We start from the raw sequence: 22,717 nt of genomic DNA, 5'->3' as shown, positions 1-22,717 counted from the left end.
ATTTTTTCTTTGAATTCCCTCACCCATTACACAATAGCTCTTCATTTGCTTTGCTCTTTGTTGTCTATGTGCTGCCTTTAACAGTTTTCTTAATGTACATTCTTCATCACTTGGCCAGTTTGTAAAGTACAGAGAGTTATCTGTACTCTGGCATTTTTTAAGTTTTATGTGGTTTCCTGCAAAACCAACAATACTGATAGAATTCTCACTGATACAATAACACATGCTGCCAACCCCATTTTTTTTTTGTTACCAAATTTCAACAGAATCTGACAGATACACAGAGGACTCAAAAGTAATTCTGTTCCGCCAGGCTTCTTGGAAATAAGCAACATAGAGCAAAGTGTCCTGAAACAAGACACCAGCTTAGCTCAGGTGCTGCTGAACCCTGGACCTTTACCCATGAGATAAAGGGAAGTTTCTAAAGAAGCTTCACAGACTTCTGACCCATGGGACTGAAACTGTCACAAACTTATGGTCACAGAAGCGTTTGTTATTATCTCACAAATATTAGCATCACCCCCCAATATAAAATATGTTAACATTATAAGACAGACAAATAATTTTAAGCAGGGGTTAGTTTGCTTATCTTAATTTTATGCCCAAATTTCTGAGCCATCGTGAAAAGCTCTGGTCACCTTGACTTTTCTGGCAATTCAGAGAAAAAGAAATCCCACAAAAATAGTGGTAGAGAAAAGAGAGTTTAAACTTTATTCTAAGTGTAGGGTCTATTACACAGCAGTATAGCATACCTGCGGTTAGGCTGTTATGAGAATCCTGCATATCTTTACACTTATTTAAGGGATAATCTTTATTTCTTACGGCTTTGCTACACAATGCCATAAACAGCTGCTGAGATTAATAACTGAGGTTAAATCAACTTCCAGAGCTGTATATAGAGACCATACACCAGAGCCACTGAGGGAACCTAATTGTATTTTAAAGTAAACCCCATGTAATAGGAGACAGCAATCTTTTTCTATGCTTAGAAGGGGCTGTGCAGATCTGTACTCTTCTTGAACCTTCTGGTAACATACAGTATGCACTAGATACATATGGATATATAAGATCTGAAGCCTGCACTGATTAGGAGACACAGGGAATTGAAAGACTAATTAATGACTGCTGCAAATTGAAAGCACATTAGCTAAAGCTCATTAGATTCCTGTATGGGTACTTTGTTTCTGAATGAGAGGTTCCACACTAAGCTGACTGCACTGCAGCTAACATGCTTTTAGGTCACACTCTAACTTATTATATCTTGACTTTACTGGACACGTGCCTTAAAATTCTTAATGCTTCCATAGTGAGGTGAAATCCCCAAACAAATGAAGAGAGGGCTCCAAGTGCTAGTTATCAAGAGGCAATGAGACTTTTAAGTGACAGTTAATGCTCCTAGGGCCAATGACTTCCAAACACCATCATGCTCAGCAGCGGCTGGCAGAGGTGGCTGCAGTCACCTGTTTGTCCTACCAAGTTTTCTGCTCTTTGCACCACAGCAGAGGCTGCAGAAGAGGCAACATAACACTCACCACAATTGAGACCATCTGCTTCTCACCCACAGAGTTCCAACTGCGCATTAGGAGCCCTTCAGGAGCAGCAGATGTAGTCAATGACAGTGACTCTTAGAGCCATAAGAGGTAGAAACTGGAATAAATAATGCTAAACCTGAGCACATGACACAATACAGTAGAGGACAGTGAGACGAGTTATCAGACCTAAACTCCAAAGCACCTACCAGCAGTCCCTGCAGGACTCTACAGGGACAGGGAACCTTTCCTCAGCACCCTCTGGGAATACCAAACATTGCTGCCCTCTTGAAATCAAAACCTGCTAGTCACTTCTTCCTAAGGGTTAGAAATTATGTTCTCAGTTTAAAAAAAGTAAATGTTTATGGCAAATATAGCCAAATTATGGAAATTAGTAACAAGCATCAGTCTCAAAAGCAACATCAGAGATGATGCAATGAAAGCTTCCAGATCAAATGTATCTTCTTCACTTGCAGTAAAAACATATCTTTCTCTACTTCAGCTTCTCTTTTCCATGACAATCTGTGCCTCAAGGTGCATTGAAGTCCAAAGACAGGTAGGTTTACTAGTGGAGAAGGTAAAGAATGTACAATTTAAATATTACATTTTCTTGTTCCGTTCCTTTTATCTTTCTCTGCCTCTGTTTCATGAGTTCTTTTACTCAGAATTCGGATTGAAACACAGCAGACGTGGAGTTTTTCTTTGGACTCAGATGTTTATTATTTCTTATCTGTGGTGCAGCTGCACAGAATGTGCCTCTGAATTAACAAGGTAGAAATGGCCCCAGAGTTCTACCTTCCAAGGTCTTTTAAATCCCTAACTGTCCAATTATGGAATGCCAACAAATTTATTTTTACTTATAATCCAGTTACTAATCATTCATGTTCCTCACTGTGGGTTTTTTGAACCTATACCAGATCACCCAGGCTTGTGAAGGAGGAAGAAGAAAGAAGAACTAATCTACACCCAAAATCCTCCATCTTGTTACATATATATTACTATATCCCAGAAACCTAAATTCTCTGAATCCAGGGTTTCAACATTTAAAGACAATTTAAACTTGATTTCTTTTACTATGTGGTCTAAAGAGAACAAAAAAGTGTGCTCATTTTTAATAAACTAATTTAACTTTCAATGTAACAAATTAAAATTTTTATCACTCACACTTCCAATGATTTAATGCTTATTTGTTCTGAATATTTCTATTTTCAAGTAGCGTGATTAACACAATTTAATAGAAAGACGATTAGTGTAGTCTTGTATTTGCAAATTTTGAAAGCTAGAAGTATTTGCACACTTGTGCAATCTAAGAGATACATTGTTATGGGATTTATTTTGGACAATCATTAAAAAATATTGCTGAAGATTGAGTATGTTTAGAGCAAACTCTAAAATGTTAGACAAAAAAAATTAAATTTAGTTATTAAAAAACCAAGTCTGTTTTGATTAGAAATATATTTTATTAAATCACAATCTTGCTATGGATATACTTTATACCAAAAAATTGATTACATTTTCAGAATTACTCTTCTTTACAAGTCAGCCACTACTACTAAAATAAATCAAGAAATACCAGAACAGTGGCACATGTAACATTCCTCTGTGTCTGTGGGTAGGCACAGTAATACAAACTTTTCTAATAAAAAGTATTAGTTTTCTAATCATGGTTCTAAATCCAGAAATCAGTTCTCAAAAGGATTAGGAACAGCAATGGTTTAGTATTTCATTGGCTCCATCCACTCATTTCACCTGCACTCATTAAGAGAAAATAGAACTGACTCAGTAAGAAATTTAAAAACTGTATTTCTGTCTTTGACCGAAATTGCAAAATGACACTTCCTCTCCAAATCAAAGACAATGTGCTTCTTTCAGGCTCAGTGACTGCACTGTAAGCCTGCTGACATCACCAAACAGCAAAGTTCTCAAAACACTAATAAAATGTAATTTTAGGACAATGTCACCAGGAAGTTATTATATTTTCACATCTTCTTTATCCTTTGCTTTATATTTCTGCCTTGTTTATTTTATAAGAGCCATTTATTTAAATGGTACAAATGTAGGTTGAAGGCTTTTTAGTGAGAATAATGTGTTGATTTCCCATGCTTTCTCTATTTTCTGCATAGGAATAGATCAGTGTGGTGCCACTCTACCACTCATTATCTCTAGGGGTTGTCATTACATCTACCTATTATCAGAGATGTGTATCATATTAACAAGTACCTCATCACAGAGCTATCAGCTTTTGCCTTTGATGCTGGAGCATGCAGTACTGATTTCTACATATGTACAGCATTACCATAGAGACTTAGCAGAAGATAGCTACTACCTCACAGAAAGAGCCCTGCAGTCATGTGGAGATTAAGCCAGAAAGAGCCAGGATGCCAACAGCACCTTCTTCAGGAAAACATCAAAGAGGATTTACTCAGCCTACCTATCTTCCCCCAAAGAAACACCTGCAAATTCTTTGAGGAAAACATGCTCAATGCTAAATACATTGGCATAAACAATAAACCAGATTGGAGGGCATTTAATTTGTCAGAAGCTTCATAGGTTAAACACTGATCTAATGCCTAGTTCCCAGGTAACAGGCAGCTGTTGGCGTCACAGCAAATGGAGTTGCAGGAACATAAAGTGCTGCTTCTTGTTTATACCAGGATTCCTCACACATTTAAGGCTTTGTTTGTCTCTGCCTACTCTCATACTAGCTTAGCTTTGCTGCATTGAGGTTTGAAAATTGTGACTCTTGTCTGTGCCTCAGCTGTTTTTATGTCCCTAGTTAATTTGATTCCAGTGTTTGAGCATGGAATATTAGAGGAGCAATGTGGCAAAGCTTTCCTGCCCAGATACATGATGAAGATCATAAAACCCCACACATACGGTGTGCAGAAAAAAACCAAAGATGGCTAATTTTTTTAAGCCTTTTCAGTACAATTTAACAAATATTTCTAACTAAAAAAATCTAGATTAAATTTAAAACTGTAAAACTTTCAAACCAGAGAACTTGGAAACCAAGCTCCCATAATGTTTTTATTTTGTCAAGTGTGCATCTTCCAACAAGAACTGAATACACTGTCAAGCTCCCATTCAGCTCTCCTGTCCTGCCCTATGCTGAGGCTGAGTTATAATGCAATCCTATTCAGGGTAAAACAGCAAAATAGAATAATTGAAGGTGGCAACTGTCACGTTAAGTATGCAGGCTTACCTTGCACTGCACACTGGAAGAACACAGGAAATAAGGTTCCAATATAATATCTGCTTCAGCATCTGCCTTCCTCACAATGACAAGAAGAAATAGTGTGTTATCTACAGGAGAAATGCAGAAGTTTCAATAATTCCATAAAGACTGCCTGACTGGCACTGTGCTATGTGCATTTCTGGGACCGTGCTGGGAGCACAGGCTGCTACCATTTGAGTCCCACTCATATCAAACCTGCTGGCACCGTGGCTCTCTAACACAGATTTTGTCCTCTGATTTCCCTCATTCTGTTTACAAGTAACAGGTTAACATTGCTAACACTGAAAATACACACTTGCTCTTAGTGCATAGTGTTACTGTTTCCAGTGGTACATATGCTGACCAAATTACTTGTCAAACTTCTGTCAAAAGACAGTTTCATTTGTTTTGTGATGACACCTCAAGGATATGTAATAAAGTACTGGCTCTTTACCCCTCTCCTGGATACTTTTCCTTCACATTTTTCCACTTCTTTCAATGACACTCCATTCCTCCACTTATTAAAGGCTAGAGTTTTAAAACAACGATTTGCAGAAGACTTTAGAAGGCAAAAGATCAGATGTGTATTTTTTAAAAACTCGTCCAACCTTGACACTATTGGCACAACACTTCTCTCCTGATTTGCTAAATTAATTTCCTCAAATATCAAAAGCATACAGTTATATCACCTTTATCTGCAGGACATTTAATCCAGGGAGAAGGAATCCCCTATCTATACTCCATTGGTTTAGAACTTCCCCAAATACATCTTCAGATCAATTAATCATACCACATACTCACACCTTGGATTTGCACAGTCTGTGCAAGATTTCAAAGTAGTTTTTCACTACTTTGACTTCTTAGTAAAAAACCAGTCTTTTTCTTGATACCACACTGGGTTTGCTGACTTTCTCTTTGAATACAGCTAGCCCACAACACCACTGAACTAACACTCTGTCAGCAGAGCCTCGTCAAAGGAGCATCTGCTCCCAGAAACTGGATTTACTTTGCAGTCAAGGGAAAAATATCCATATGGCTCTCCATGACTCATACAGAATTGTTATGTGAGTTGGTGATAGTGGTCACTAAACTCCAAGTCTGGATATTTTAAAAAGCTCTACTGTTCCTGCTTGTATTTGCAAACTCCAGTAACAACTCAAAAAGATGTAAAATATTAATAATCTGAAAAAAAACTTTTGTTCCCTTCCTTCTGTGTCTCATCCAGTAATCTGCAGAAAGTAAAATCTAACAGATTAATTGAAGTAAGAACTGCTGGAATATGAGTTTTCTTAATAACTTCCCATGTTGCTCTGCACTTTTCCAGATCAAAGAAGTGATGAAAGTACAAGGGATGTGGAAAATAGTGAGCTACAGTGCTACTATCAAATGCTGAAATATATTCACACTAATGCCTCGTGTGTCAATAGCAGAGTTTAGACCACTACCTTATGCTGTTAATGTTCTAGAGACCTGCATGAAGCTACTTAAAGTGGAGAGAAACATGAATGCACCATTCCCTAGTACACAATTTATTGTTGTAAGAACTAAGAGTTTTCTGCTGACAACAGGTTTTATTCTTCCTCTCTTATCACCCCTGTTGTTTTCTTCTTTTTCAGACCTCCCTGATCACTCAGAAAAGCTTTTCCAGACCACTGTCACAGTGGCATTAAAAAATATTCTTTTTCTTTCTTCCTTGGACTACTTTTTGCCGATTTAGCAAGTTCTAAACATGTAATTAGATACTGCCAAAGCTGAGAAAAGTGGCTCATGGCACAGTCTAAAGCAAGGAGAAAAGAAGAAAATAATATGTTAGTGATCAGCAACAGCAGTCTGTTAATTTGGATCAAATCCTAATAGAAATCCACAGCCTTAGAGTTCCTGGAGTCTTCAGCAGAGATTCTTAATCTCCCATGCTCACTGACCTACCTTACATATTCCTGACCCTGCCCCGCAAAAATTTATACTCTAAACAGACACAGCAAATAGCAGGCAGGAAGGCAGAATACTCAAAACTCATCCAGCATTTCAGGGTCAAGAGCAGGATTTGGCTTCTTTATTCTCAGATCAGCATCAAAGTCTAAAGGCAATAGGATCTGAAACTTCCAAGGCCTTCTGGTGTGAGTCTTCCCATTTCTGGGGTCCTGGTAGTTTTTTGATCTGCTTTTACTTCACGAGCCTGCAGATTTTTTACTCAAGGTCTAAAAGGATATATAAGCAAGGTCAAGTCCCAAATACCAGTTTGTATCAGTACTTTTACCATTCCACTGTCCTGAACAGAGAAGTATTAGCAAAAAGTTGCATCACAACAGAATAAATACCAACAGAAAAGAATTCCAGATGTTCATAAAAATAAATGTTGTTAAGAGTATATCTTGTTAGCACACTAAGATACAGGCAGGCAAGCAGCTTGGTTCATAAAAACCTAAATTGAAAGGTAATCTTCAGTTGTGGATCAGCCTGCTAAGAGTCCATACACAGTGTAATAAAATTAGGCGCACAAAATAAGTGATACTAGACAGATTTCCTATATCATCCTCTCTTCATGTGTCTTACATCAAGAAAAGTGGAATATTTAATCATGAAATAGAAAATTGCTATAAATCCTCTAACATAAAACATATGCGTGGCTATCTGGCCATTGTTAAGAATGGAATTTCACAATGCACACAAACTTGTCTGTAACATGACATTGCAAATGAGAAAGCATAGAACCCAATGGATATGTCTAAACCTAAAACAAAGGAGGAAAAAAAAGACAAGGTGAGTCCATCCCAAATACTTGGAGACACTGGTCCAGGGGCTATTTCTAGACAAGTGCACTAGCAGAATGGTTACATCATGGCTCAGCTCCTTGCTGCATGAAGGTCTAGTTAATTAAGAAGGTTTATTGGCTGGAGGTCCAATTAGGAGCTCAGCGCTCAGCCTGAAATTTTTATCACACATCAGTATCCTTGTCATACTCTGAAGAAAGCAAGCTTGTATCTACTTTGTCGGCTTACTTGAGAAACAAGTTCACTTTCTTTTTTTTTTCCCTGCACACAGAACCAAACATGTGCAGCAGCTACAGACAATGACCACAAACCCAGCTCATCAACCCCACCAAGCACAGCAGCAACCAGACCACTGGGGCTTCAGTAATTGTAATCATGGTACCGACCCACTCTAATGCTGCATCAGCCATCCTCCTGCCTTACCAGTCACATGGGTGTGTTCAGTCAACAGCCCTGACCCTTGATACCACAGCCTATGGTGTATCTGAGTGCTGCAGCAGTTTCACAGTGACCTCTCTAAACCCAAACCTACTCAAGCCTCTGAAATCACAACCCCGGTGCTGGAACCATCAGAACAGAATGAGCATACTTAGATGCCCCTTTTGGAAACAACCCTGAAAATAACTAAGTAATTTGTTCAAAATGAACAATCCAAATGTACATATCCATGCCAGAGGACAACATAAACTTCATTCAGCCTAAAACCAGACCAATGACATCTGCCAGACGGAATTTTGCACAACAAGGATTTCTAATGCCACCACTCATTGTCTTGGGGTGACCTTATGATGTGTATCCCATAACGCTGCCTATGCCCAGAAATTCATTTCTGTGTCTTTCTATGCCTCTAAACTGAGCCTGAGAGGGGGAAGGAAAAAACTGAGCAAAACTTTTCCAGGGCAGTTTGCAGCTTGTTCAAGGTCACACAGAGATAGCAGGTTTTTTTTCCCAGCCGCGGCAGGGCAGCGAGGAAGCACCCAGCTTGCTGTGTTCCAGTCAGCTTTTGGCCAGTTGTTTCAGTTTCTTGTTCTCCGGAGAGAGAGACTGAGAGTTGGACTTTGCTTTTCCTTCTCTGGAATTCTGGATTTTCTCCCTTTGCTACTGGACTGCTTTCAACCTCAGAGCACATCGGGAGGACTTTCCACCGGGCACAGAGGGCCTGGCCCTGGGCCAAGCCCCAGCACCGAGGAGACCAAAGGGAGGACTCTTAACACTTTCCCAGGTTTTTCCTCCACAGCGAAACATTTTATTTTTTAGCCTTATTTTCCTTTTCCCGTGTGTTTGGTAAATAAATAGTTTTATCTCCTTCACTTTCCTTCGAGGAAAATTTATTTTTTCCCGAACCTGGGGGGGAAGGGGTGGTTGTGCCTTCTCTCAGAGGATATATTTCTAAATTTGGCCAAACTGGAACACTTAAAAGATTTGTTATCTGAAAATACCAGCAACAATAGATAATTAAGTCTGGAAACCCTATAAAACTTGTTGTAATTAACGAAGTAAAAAGAATTTCAGGTTACAACTCTATACCAAACAAACCTGACTATCCAGATTGTATGGTTTTAGTTTTAGAAATAAACCTGAAAGCCCTGAAATTTGGAAGTCAAAAATCTGTCTTAAATCCTTTGTTGTTTTGAACAAATTTATCAGTGTTTGCTAGCTCTCAGAAAACACTCTATTTCTGTTTTCAAAAAATATAAAACTACCCCTGGAAGATGAAAATGCGAAATCTAAAAGGTCCATCATCAGAAATATTGACTTTCTGGCACACAAACAGAAAGAAACAACAGCATGAGCAAAAGATGTCTAACATTTTCAGAATAGCATATTTGCCCCCTGTTTTAAACCCCTATTTTTAAAAAATAGAATAATTTCCCTGATGAGCATATGAGGAATAGTAATTGAAAATCCAGAAGCCTCTTCTTATACAGCTCTCGTTTACATTATAGCTTTTGAGATCACTGTAATTCTACTAATGTATTAACACTTTTTATAACACCTCTCGGCTTATTAGTTCCTAGATGAGCATCAAAAAGATAGGAACCCTTTCAACATGTTAAATAGAAATTGGAGGGGGAAAAAACCCCAAAAAAACCAAAAAAAAACACTCCACAGGAAAAAAAGTACAGCCAGAGAATAAGTTTCACATAGAAAATGCAGTGATTTCCTTCTTCTGTAACATATTTGTGTGTATTTGTACATAACAACCTGCATGCAAATATTATATCTGCTTATACTTTGTTGAGGATAAAAGCAGTGTAGATTTTTCCCCTAATTGGATTAATAGGTTCACATTACTAAATTTTCTGTCAGCAATGCATTACTATCACAGAACAGTAATTTCAGAGACCATGAAAACCTGCTATGAAAAGCTGTAATTTTTTTTTCCATTTAGAAACACAAAGAAATCCATTTTATCAATGTTAGATGAAAGTAAAATTCCCCACTAAAGTCTCCTTCAAAGTTTCTTTTGCAGTGTGTTTGACAAGAAGAATAAATAATCACTGAGAATAATTTATTCAGACATTTACCTATTTGGTTTTTTGTAAATTCCATATCAACAAACTGCAATTACAGTTCACACTAGTGCATCTTCAATGGAGAGTTTTTTGAAGACTTAGGCAAACAATTAGGAGGATAGTTCATGTGACACATGAAGTCCTGGGGTACATCATTTCAATCATATGCTGTTGTTCCTGACTGCTGACTAGATGGCTTCACTTCACAACACTGTTTTAATTCATTATAATTATTTCATTAAAAACCAAATTTTACTTCTTGCTCCAGAAAATCTCATACAAGAAGCTGCAATAGACAGGCTCTGTGTACATCAGACAATTTTGCACTTGTCTGGGTACTCATGATCTGTGAATACCAGAGATGCACAAATACACTGAGTCTTACTTTCAGCTCAGTGAACAGTTCATGACATATTTTTATGCTACTGATCAGCCATATTTCTAAATTTATTTTCATGGGTTTTGTCCTTTAAGCAGCTGGGTGCAGTCACAATGTTTCAAAGCAGCATTCTGTTTCAGATCAGAAAGAAAAATCTAAAGAACGGAAGCATGAAACTGCCAAAATTTCATTCTGCAATTACGTTTCTGTAACTTTCAAAATATTAAGCTGATGCATTTTGGTTCAAAACCCCAGGAATGGGTGCAGATTAGTGACAGTTCTTTCCAGTGTGCTTACTGCAAAGCTGTGTCACTTTTTTACCCCACTCCCCTGCCTGGGACAGGAAATCCTTTTTTCCCTAGCATTGAGATAGTTGACTCCATCCATCCACACTGTGCACACAGGCATGAGAAACCCGCAATTGCCATGTCATAAGTATCATGACAGTAAGCACAGCCCATCAGGGAACCCATGAGATCAGGATGTCAAAGAAAAGTGCAACCGATAGACAGCTGTGCTTTACTTTACTTATTAAAAACATTCAACTCAATTGCATAGTTAAATTTGGATCAAATAAAGTGAAAACACTCCTTTTTAATTCTAATGACTAAAATTGAAACTGAGGAACTGTATTTTATGATTGAGAAATCATGACAGAAAAAAAAATTCTAGCCAGAGATCTCTCTTCATTTGTCAGCTATTCTACTTGCTGTTCTGTTTACACACCACTGTGGGATTTCTTGTCCTTGTCATTTCTTCTGAACTTGTCCCTGTGCTCTTAGTTCCAGGAATTTTAAAATTTTTTAAGGATATAGTTTTCAGAATTCCTTGCTTAACGACCAAATCTCATTATCTGAGACTTGGGGTTGCACTTTAAGAATATTATCTGGCATCTCTATCATAAAAAATTCTGCATTTTAATTTACTGCTTGTTTGAGAATAATGGGCTATTTTTCACCAGTGCTGCCAATATTGAAGACAAGATTTCTTTTGTTGTTTCCACACATGCTCTTCACTTTCCCTTGTTTTCAGTTTATATAATGTTGATGTGAATTTAATCCTGAGGTTGCTGGTATTAGCACCACAAAACACTGTATTCCATAAACATTAGCATCTAAATAGACAATGAAAACCACAGAATGAGAAATTCTGAAGAAATTAAATAAGACAACTGGATTTCTCCATCATCATCTTATTGCTCTTCTTCCTCATAGCGCTATGGTTTGCAAAATAATTTCAGCATTTTTTACTGAAACATTTTGAAATGCTGGATGGGGAGTAGAAACACTGGAATTTATTGTCACTCTTCAACATAATAAAAACTCTATTAAAAAAATCCACCATGTTTAATTATTTTAATTATATGTTTACTGCTCAATTCTCAAATCTTCTGGGGCATGAAATTAGACAATTTTGTAGTATCTGTGTATTTGTAATGTCTTGGGAGACATCATAGAAGACCCTCATGAAACCACTCCATTCTGCAGTCAAAAGTAGAGTGAAATCATTGTGGGCCAAGCACAACAAACAGCAGTAAATAGAAAAAAGCAGTGTGAAAAGCAGCTACTGGCACTGTCCCAAAGTGCATTTCACTGGACCCAAACCACAGGGCCAGTTTAGAGAACACTTTCTGCTTCTCCTACCCAACTCTCAATTTCTGGAAACAGAAAGAAATGCAAAGCTGACTTTCTCTAATACCATTTTCAGTTGAACCAGGGATGATAAAGTACAGAAATGAACTGGAGGGAGGAATAAGCTGGTGATCCAGTTGAGATGAGGGAAACAAGATCTGTTTGATAGAAGCCTCAAACTCTACCTTAAACCCCACAAAGACTGTTTTGCAGTAGCTAGAGCTTTGGATACTGCTTGTCATTATAGTAGCAACTTAACATGAGAGTCTTGTTTTTCCACAGACTTTTATTCTCCAAAATCTGTCCCCTGGTTGCTTTCTTGGCTCCTGTCATTAGAAACCCAAGAGTATAGCATCAAAAAGAAATGTTCACCATATTATCCGCTTCAACTCAACAGCCTGGCGCCACGTATTTTACCATTAATAGAATAATACCACATTGTGTGATTTTGAAGGGGACAAACACTATTTGAAGTGAATAAACACTAATTGCAAGCATGGGAAGGATCTGGTTCATTAGAAAAATTATAGCTATTCAGCATGAGTGAGTCAGAGGAATGTATGCACTCACACCACCATGACGAAGGTCACAGCATTTCCAGAAGTTTTCACACCATCTCGTACAGCACAGTATTCCATTTGCAAATATGTCTGGTCTGCAGGCAATAGTTTCAACTTTTTCCCCACACTAAGTTTCTCTTTCTGAAACCCATTGAAAAGTTTCTTAAATACCTGACTAATCCTAACAAACCATATGTTAGACCCTAAGGGAAGCCAAAGACAACACAGCAGAGCTGCCTGAAAAGTTACTAGATACTATAATCTGCACAGCTGGGTGGCTGAAACCTGCAGATCATGCTAATTAAAGGGGAAATGGGAAGAGGTTAAGAAAAACAGTCTACCTCTAAATAAACCTACTACTAACAAATTCTAAGTTTGAACATACTAGGTTTTTCTAACTAGAGAGAAGCTAAGTTAAAATAAATAGAAAAAAAATGTTTGTGTAACATTTTTATATCAAATGGATGTATTTTCCCAACTACATCTAAAGGATTTTTTTGTCTCTCAATGCCATATTAAATTTTCAATAAACTGACAGGCAATGCTTAAGGGGCAAGACTAGAGTCTGTCCAACAGCCCACTCTTATTTTAAATCAATGCTTAGGGTCCCTTCTAGCCCTCCTTACAAACAAGAGCTTCGCCCAACAGAAAATGCTTCAGTGGTGTGAAGACTCACTACTACACCTGCAGAGGGTAAAATCACAAAACATTGTGATTACTTTCCTTTCAGTCTAATTAATGTGTTTCCATTTCTCATTATTGTTTTCATCATATTGTTAAGAAAAAGAAGGCAGAAGACACTCCCACTGCTGAATCATAGGACCTCAGGGTCTTCCTTCTCTGCTTTTTTTTTGATGTAGGCACCTGTGAAGCTCTCATTCTCATACCCTTGGTAAGGAAAAAGCTTGCATCCTCCTCACAAATGAATAGAAAATACTCAGTTTTGTACAGCAATCTCATTAAACCCTTACCCCAGCCTATTCTATTAAAATTTAGCTCAGATGAACCGCTGGTGTATAGAGCCAGGAACAACATATGCAATCCAACATTGGGATGCTTCGTTCAATTTTGGGGTATTCCAGTGCAAAGGAAAAACTGGGGGAAGTTCAGCAGAAGGTCACTGGTATGGTCAGGACAAACATTTGACCTATGAACAGAAGCTGAGGAATCTGGGTTTGATGAGCCCAGAGAAGGGAAGGGTTGGGAGAGTCATAACAGCAGCCCCCAAGAACTATGAGGAGGGTATAAAGATGACAGATCAGGGCAATTCTATGAGCCTTTCATCTTAAAATTCAGTCATTGGATTCCCACATTTCATTGGGTTTTTTCTGCTGGCCACATTTCCTTTTTCATAACAAGATGTAGCCATTACTTTCACACTCCAATTCTGTGTACTTTTATGACCATTTATCCTCTCCTAACTTCAGTTAATATTATAGAGAACCATATAACTACAGTAATGCAGTAGTAAAGTATTTGGGAGATTATACATGAAAAGTCTTATCCAAAACAGCACCAGTCAGAGAAAGAACCCTGAGAGTACTGTATCTTGCAAGAAATTTTAATATTTAGTCACCTTTTCTGGTGTAAACAGATATGTTAACACTCAAAATGACATTGAAGTCACTGTAAATTAAAGCAGAATGACAGTTGATAGCATTGTCTATTACAATCCAGGAATTTGGATGCAAAAACCTAAAGCAAAACAATGAATTTAAATTATATTTCTTCAAACAACAAACAAGTTCCAGCTATAACAATCTCCTTTAGTGAAATGCGACTTTCAGTAGCACACTATCTTGAGGGAAACTGTCATTATTTCCCTTTCTTGGTTACTAACCAGTAATTTGCCACTGGGAAGGCACAACCCACTAACTCAAGCCAGTAATTTGTCACAAAACGTCACAGACATGCTTTCTAGATATCAGCATTGATGTTATTACTTATGGTCCCCCACCAGGAGAAGGAAAATCCAGGAAAATTCCACACTGGACATTACCCAGAACTGAGCAATTCCTTATAGTGTCATCTTGAAGTAAATGCAGGTTTTCTTGCTCTCAGAAATTACAAAGTGGAACTTTCTTCCAAATTGTCCATGACTGTCTGAAGACAACAGTGGATTCTAAGAACATGTTATTATGTGGTCATTCATCAAAAAAAGAAATCTGAAGGAAAACCCTCCTGTGAGCCAATCTTTTCTCACCTTCAACCCTCCAAAAAATTCTATTCATGGCAAAAATGGCATCACCAGAAATGGTCTAAGTGGTAAAAAAAATTACAAGAAATTACAGGGAATCAACACTTTCTGTTTCATTTTTCTGAAATACATTTCATACTCTGTGGCATATCATACATATGATATGTATCATACTCTATGATACATATCCTCTTCTCTGTGGCAACCCTTTTGAATCAAAGAAGACCAGGTCATCACATGTGATTCAGGGCTGAAGGTGAAGGGAAAATAATAAATCTTTGCAAAAATCGGAATATTAAAAAAAAAAATCCTCACCAAAACACACACACACACAAAAAAGAAGAACTAAACCAAAAAAAGTCAACAACAAAATATCCCTGACAATTGCCCCTATTAAAGTTTAGCCTAATCATTTATATAATTATGCACATAAGGCTAAGTACCCCTATATCTTTCCAGATTGGAGTAATAATGAGGAAGCTCACATTAAAACAGTATTCTGTTGAATGCAATTATCTTACAACAAACCCAGGAATCAAACATAATTATGACACTCATCTTTCCCAATTACAAACAAACACCAAAGAAAAGATCCTTAAGAATCAAATATAATTGTTACACTTATCTTCTCATTTTTAAATACTCCTTCCATCTGCATTGGCAAATTAAGCCTGAATAGAAATACAATATATGTGAAATTACTTGAAGTAAAATCACTACTTTCCAAGTATTTTGCTTATATGCATTATGATTCTGTTCACATACAAAATTCTGAAATAAAATCTTCAGTTCTCAGATGGCCTCTTTATAATTTTTATAGCTCACATACTTAGGCCTGTGTGGTAAACATATGAATTAAATGTTTGCACCACTGTGTGTGCAACTAGAACCTAATGAGTGTTATCTCTATATAAGACATCAATATCCAAGATATAAAGTTTTATAATTTATTAGTAAAAGTACATTCTCTATACCATTATAGTACTCAATTTTCTTCTCCTTGACTACATGATCATTCAGAACTGAAGACCTTCTGTTGCTCAGTGTAAGACCACTCACTATATCTAAATATTCAGCCTGAGTATGTGTAATACTATTGCTTTAATGCACTGCAGAATGAGATGTAACAGTCCACTCACAGTGCAGTGCATTCAAGCTGTCAGTAAAGCCAAAGTAAATTAGACAAGGTCATACATCAGTACTTACATGGAAGGTTTACTATTGATTTTGTTCCCTGCGACTTCCTGCTCTTTTTTTGCTAAAAGTTACATCTCCTGCATCTTGCATGAATCCTGAGTTGGTCTTGTAAATGCTGAAATAAAGAGGAGATAAACTTGAAACACCCAAAGTATCATTAGCTCTGCTGTCATTCATACCAAGGAACTATGCTGGGTTTGCCTGACCACTTGATAAACACTGACCAGTTTCAATCAGCAGTGATTCAAACATCCCAGACAAAACAACAGAGGCCTCAATTTTTTTTTAGGCCACACTAAGCAATCTTAGTACCAGCAAATAATGTTTGCACTGACCTTTGCTGCCCAGCTGTGACCTGAACAACTCCGTTCAGCTGAAGGTATTACGAAAGCTCTAAAAGGAGCTGCATTTAATTAAGGCTAACTTAAAGTCAGTGCAAAGTGTCACATCTTAAAGGAAAGGTCTCTCAGGATACCCAAGGATATCCTTCACAAATCTCATTAGCTTCATTTAGAGTCATTGTGTCCACTTTTCCACTTGCCATATCTGTATGTAATATGGAGTAAATTTTGTTTGTGAATGACATTTCTGTGCAAAGGTGGGGAGAGGGGCTATCAGCCACAAGTGAACAGCCCAACACCTTCTCAGATCAAGCACAAAAAAGCTGATAAAAGGAGCCCTCCACAAGCCCATGTGAGGGGATGAAGAAAGGCCATCAGCCCACAAACCCTCCCTAGCAGTAAGGTAAGCAGCAGTCTAAGATGATAAAGCACAGAGCATGTCTTCAATGGATGCTAAATCTGGGCCAACTTTACTTTCTGAAACAAAGCGTCTGGCTTCTTAGAGTCTGATTAGAGGAAGACAATACAATAATAATTTTTCAAAAACTAAAGTGCTGAGGTTCACTAAAGTTTTTGGTCACACATGGAAAATGTACTGTTTTTTCCAGAAAGTTGAAGTTTTAAGAGAGTGTCTTACAGGTCTACAACAAGAAGTTTTGGGGATTTTCACTCAGAACTCCAGCCTTGGGACACAGAGACGCCCTTTTTTTTAATATTTAATTAGCTGGATTTGAGTGATTTTCAAACAAAACAAGTAAAATCACATTAGGTGAAATCAATAGATGATGTGTTAAATCAGTGGTTAGTTTGCAACATAAAGCATTTTTATACCTAAATGAAGTTTCTGTTTAGTAGAGTAAATGAAGAGAGATCCACTTAAATCCCAAACATATTTAATTAAAATAAGGTAATTATTGTAGAGCTATATTTGAACAGACAATACAGTTGCAGCAATTATCTCTAATTATGCCGCTCCAATCACAGAATAATAGAGGTTTCAATGTCACTAAGCTCTATAAAGATAATTACTCTTTCCATTATTCTGATGGGCACATAATCAGCAACTTTAGGAAAAAAAAAACTTCATGGGGACATAATAACCACACTTTAACTACAGGCTGATTGAGAATGCTCAAGGTATTCAGTGCAAAAAGAAAAAGTAGCATCCTCAATTGGTTCCAAATGAATAGTCATGTATTTCCCAAAAAAATAGTATTCCATGCTCACAATCATGTTTTAATAAAATATTATGCTTACTGAACAAGACACTAAAATAGTAGTATTTAATAACACAGTTGAAAAAGACAAAAACCTCTCCTCTAACAGAGGATATTGAGGTCCAGAACACAAGTGCAACCATGGATCCATCTGAACCTTTAACTGCTTCTTAAATATTATATCCTTGGTCTGAGAAAGAAAAGATTTGAGCCAAAGCATAGAGTCTCTTCAAACATGTAACAGAAAATCAGACGGACAGGAGAGCAGAAACCCTGGTGACAGTACTAACAGTACTCTGGGGATTTGTCTCACAAATTTCTGTGTTCATTGTCTCCAGGCTGTCAGTTTTTCTGTGGTTCACCTTCAGTACCACACAGAAACTGTGGCCTTACAAGGAATGATTTAACTGGGAGCTAGACATCCCCTCATGCTTCAGTCTGTTCCTCAACCTGTGGCACTGGACATGACCTGTTTTACAACAGACTGAACCAGTCTTTCTGATGGCAAGGAGGCATGGCATGGCCACACCAAAAAGAACAGACACATTCAACCAGCAGGACATGGCCACAGTGTCACCTGAGAGCTACTAAGCAAGCCTGACAGTCCAGCACCCATCCCCTATACTGTGTTCATGCTGATGGGAAGGTCCATGAGATCACCACTCCACATACTCTTCCCAGTGACCTGTGACCACTGTGGTGCCCCAGCTAACTCCCAGATTGTTTCCATCCTACTTTAGGCATGTTGCTGACTCACCCAAGCCAGAGAACAAAGCCTAGTTTTCTCCTCAGTCAAACAGGGAAAGGGAGCTATCTCGAGGTGAGCTTTGGTGGCTTGAATTACCACTTGGAAGGGTCTGCACCACTTCTGCAGCTAAACTGCCAGAACTTATCTCAGCTGCATGCCTGAAGCTAGATGGGATGACTCCAGACCTAAGAGGAGATCAATCTTAGTTGTCCATCCTTAGCAAGGGTGGCACAGCAAAAAAAATGAAAAGGGCTGTCCGGGCAGGGTTGCCATGGCATCACACTATTCCTCACTTAGCACAGAGTTTAAAGCTTCAGGAAGACTAACAGCTGCTGTTCCCAAAAGCTAGCTGGAAAATTTTCCCCTCTCTGCTGATGCCCTATGTGTAGGACACAAAAGACACCCCACAGACATCCATTCATTCCTGGGCAAAGCCCTAAGGAAAATACAGTGTTCTCACTAATGAGGAGTATCTCGTATCTATACAAAACTTGGCATCTACAGTCACTGAAATTATGTTCAGGGAAAGTAATGTAGTTTAATTGGACTTTTAAGTGACAATCAGCTCTAGACAAGGACGTGATAAACTCCCAGATTTTCCCTTTTCTGAGTGGCATAATCTTTTCTGCTCATTTGCAGAACGAGAAGCCCATCTAAGATTCCAAACAGAAGCTTTCAAGCACAAATATTTTGGAGCATGAACTGGAATAAAAAATACTAAAAATCTCAATTTTTTCTTTCCAGCCTAGACAGAAAGGATATGCAGCACAGAAAATATATTTGGGGGGGGGGGGGGGGGGGGGGGGGGAAGGTACTATTCTTACATAGTTGCAGCTATAAGACCTGAAAATGCTACATTTTGTAGGATTGAAAGAAGTAAAGGTGTTAGAAGCCTCTTCATGTTTTCCCTCAGTGCTTAGATTTAAAAGAAAATTGAGGAAATACAGTGCTTTTAAAAGAGATTGCTGAGGCTTTCTGCTAGGCTAACAGCCTTACCAACACACTATGTATTTGTATTTCAGACTTGACAGACACTGCATGCTGATTGCAAGGTTCAAAAGCCAGACTCGCCCCAACCAGGGTCCTGTGCCCACAGGCTGTTCATCACATATCTGCAGCCCAGTGCCACAGCCTCTCTCCCAGTCTGGGATGCCAGCAGCCAGCTACAGCAGGTCAGCTTGAGTTGCCACCTGATGGCCAGAAAGCAGCCAGGTACCTCCAAGTGACACAAGGAATATGTTCCAGCTGCCCATTTGGTAAAGCCCTACTGAAATACACAATCCCTGTTAGCAGCTTATGCTCTTTTAACACATTTCATCCATTTTCAACTAAAATGTAGAAACAAACAGAAATTCTATCAGGCACTTGCCTCTCACAACTCAATCCATCACCTCTTTGCCAACAGTAAAAGGAGGAGTCCTGCAGTTTTCCCATTAGGCCAATAGTTTATTGGCAAGGCAAGACGAAGTGAAGAACACTTTCTACATTTGAGTGAGGCCTCCCAGGAAATGCTTGATTGTTGTGCCATATAAAAGGGGCTGTAGCTTAATCAAGACTTCTGACTCCCATGGTGATTAGAACAGCATGAGGAAGGCCACAGTTTCCCGAAGAGACATGCAGGGAAAAAATATTTTCAATATGTCCAGAACCACAATTGCAATGACATCTGCACACTACTGGCCAGGCTTTGCTTATCATATGGTATAAAAATGTCTTCTTGTATTAGGTTTTGTGACAACTAGCCATTGCTTGAGTGGACTACAAACATGTCCCCTGGAACTGTATACCAATTGTTGCCTCCCAATTTGTAGCATTTCAATAATTGTACATCCTTCAGAATAGTGTACAATTAAGATAGAAACTTCCAATTTTGTCTGCAGCAGTGTTGTTATACATTTTTCAATTTCTTGTTTTACTATGTTTGTGCTGTTTGTGCACTTTCATCTAAGATGACTGAATTATTTTTCTTCCCAGTAGTGCTTCCTTTGTATGTTTTTTTAGGGAAAGAGGGAGATGCTGTTGTCACAACAACTCTTATTGATATACTTTTTTCACTGGTATGTTAGCATTTATCTTACTTTTTTTTTTTTACCCCAAAAGGCTATGCATTTACCCCAGTTTCCTTCTTTTTACTTTCTATGATTTTTTAACTTAATTTCGTTCTGAACTTTGAACAGTTTCCCTTTGCAGTAGACTCCAGTTAGTTCTTTTATTTGTAGGATTTGTCATAATGTTGAGTTAGTGTTCCTATCTATTCTGCTGCATTACAGAGACAAGTTTTCAAAGTCAACACTATCTTCACCTCTCCCTGTGCCTCTGGGCATGTAGTATACAAACCATTCGGGGTTAAAAAAAAAAAAAAAAAAAAAAAAAAACACAAAAAAAACCAGGAAAGAAACCCAATGCAAACCACCACAATAACAACAAAACACCAGCACATTTGTAGTGCCCTTCTCTGAAAGCAGTTCAACCCCCTGCCAGAGAAAAATGCAGCAACAGAGAGCTCTAGAGGCCCTGTCCTGCATTGCACCAATTCCCGTGTATTGATATATACACTTTCACATAAGCTGAATGCATGCCTCATCTCTTCTGTACGTGTGACACACAGAAAGCTTACAAAACACCTCAGCCATAAGCTGCAATTATATGGCATCCATCACTTTGTCCAGTTACTAGATGCAGGTTCATTTAGTTCTTTGAAATGAAGGAGAAAGAGGAGGGTTTTGTTTGGCTCTTTCTTTGGAAAAGAAGATAGTGCTTTTGATGACAAACAACAGACCCGCTCTATGCCTATAAAGTAAGAAAAATGTCATTACAGTAAATTCTGGACCAGCTCTGTACTCTTCTAATTTTCCTAACATTTTTTTTAAAATCACAAAACCCACAATGTTTTTTCCAGTTCAGGTGAGGAGCGTGTGCTTGCAGCAACTACACTCATCAAAATCCCTTTGAGGTAAGTTTTAAGTGGTTGGCAGAAAGAAAAACACTTTTTAAGAAATCCAAAACTTCTTATTATACATAATAGAGGCATCATCACATACCACTGAAGTTAATCTTTCCAAAGTACTGTGGAGCCACCTGGCAGAAGGCAGGTGAAGAGCTTGTGTGACGGAGCCTGTACCACACCCATGCTCTAAGGATGAAAACTACACTGCCACGTACCTGACCATCAATCATGACTCTTTCACAGAACATATGCACAACAAGAGCTAAAATACTGATACTACTACTACCCAAGATCAGAGCCTGAACTTGCTATGCCATAAACACAGGTCTGTTTCACAGGGTCTGTTTTATCTCAGGTCCTGAAATTTTGTCATTACTTCTGAACCATAATTTGCCTTTCTAATTAGAAAAATTCCCCATTCAGATGTATCACAGCTCAATGACTGCCCCAGGGCACCTCTCTAGTATCACCCCAGTACCTCTGGGGAGGTCTCTTTCCCTATTGCTCCTGAAGGGCAAACCTGCCAGCTCCCAAAGCAGCAGCACTTCCTCTTAGAGAGGGTCAAGATGTCTCAGATACTCATGCAACAAGCTAAGCCAAAAAACAAGAGCTTAATTACAGAACACCAATTTGTTCAGTGCCCAGAATGTTTAAATACATTCCTGCCTGCAAACTTTCCTCCAGGCCATTCAAGTCATGTTCTTCCACTAAGGAAAAAAAAAAAAAAACTTAGGAGCCACACAGAAATCTTTTACAAATAGTTTGTTCCTCATTTTTACCCTACATACCAGAAGGACATGTTCCTTAACATCTGTCAGTTTTAACACCTCAAATTCCATGGTAAAACAAAATTGCACTCACAGTCATCAGGAGAAGTGAAACCATAAGGATCTCACAAGAAGGCCTCAACATAAGCAAGAATATTCATTATTTCCTAACACAGTTCTAAACACGGGTACTGTGTGTTGTGAAAAAAGACCAACCAACCACATTCTGGCCATCCCCAAATCTATACTGGATGTGGGATTGCAACAATATAAGTTGCCAGATTCTCTTTCTGCTTAGCTCACATCTGTGCATATTACATTATCTTATGACCTGAATAACCTTCTTAGCTAAATTCTATTTTAAATACAAGATACTAGTATGGTTTGGAACATCATAAAAACCAGCAGGAGGACTCTGCAGTGAGAATTATTTAACTGTTATTGTTTACATCAAGTCACACACAGATGCAGAAAAACACTGAAAACTGTTCAGATATATATCTACCTCAGCTAAACTGACCACATAAAACACCATCTCTGCAACATCCCCCTTGCTTGCAGTAACTGAAAAATGAATGCTTCTCTTTAAACAGGCTCTCCTTAACTCTCAGCTGCCAGGGTCAACATAGTTTTGCTTGGATTCTCCTCCTTCACCAGCCTTCTTCCACTCTGAGGTCAGTTCCTGAGACGTAGATGTTTTTTC

General features: G+C 38.3%; 1 long non-coding RNA gene across 5 annotated transcripts in view; it reads right to left on the bottom strand.

The window, feature by feature from the left end:
* LOC138107995 (uncharacterized) overlaps positions 1 to 22,717 on the bottom strand; it is a 233,643-nt gene that overhangs the window by 99,916 nt on the left and 111,010 nt on the right. For 4 of the 5 annotated variants that reach the window (XR_011149818.1, XR_011149814.1, XR_011149816.1 and 1 more), the window contains one exon: positions 16,004 to 16,109. This is a non-coding gene — a long non-coding RNA (uncharacterized lncRNA). Of the gene's footprint in view, positions 1 to 14,184; positions 15,469 to 16,003; positions 16,110 to 22,717 lie in introns of those variants that run through there. The other variant, XR_011149817.1, reaches the window with a different exon arrangement.

This window comes from Aphelocoma coerulescens, chromosome 3 (assembly GCF_041296385.1).
Source record: "Aphelocoma coerulescens isolate FSJ_1873_10779 chromosome 3, UR_Acoe_1.0, whole genome shotgun sequence".
Taxonomy (NCBI): Eukaryota; Metazoa; Chordata; class Aves; order Passeriformes; family Corvidae; genus Aphelocoma; species Aphelocoma coerulescens.
The sequence above is the reverse complement of the archived record's forward strand: the minus strand, read 5'-3'. Positions and strand labels throughout refer to the sequence as shown.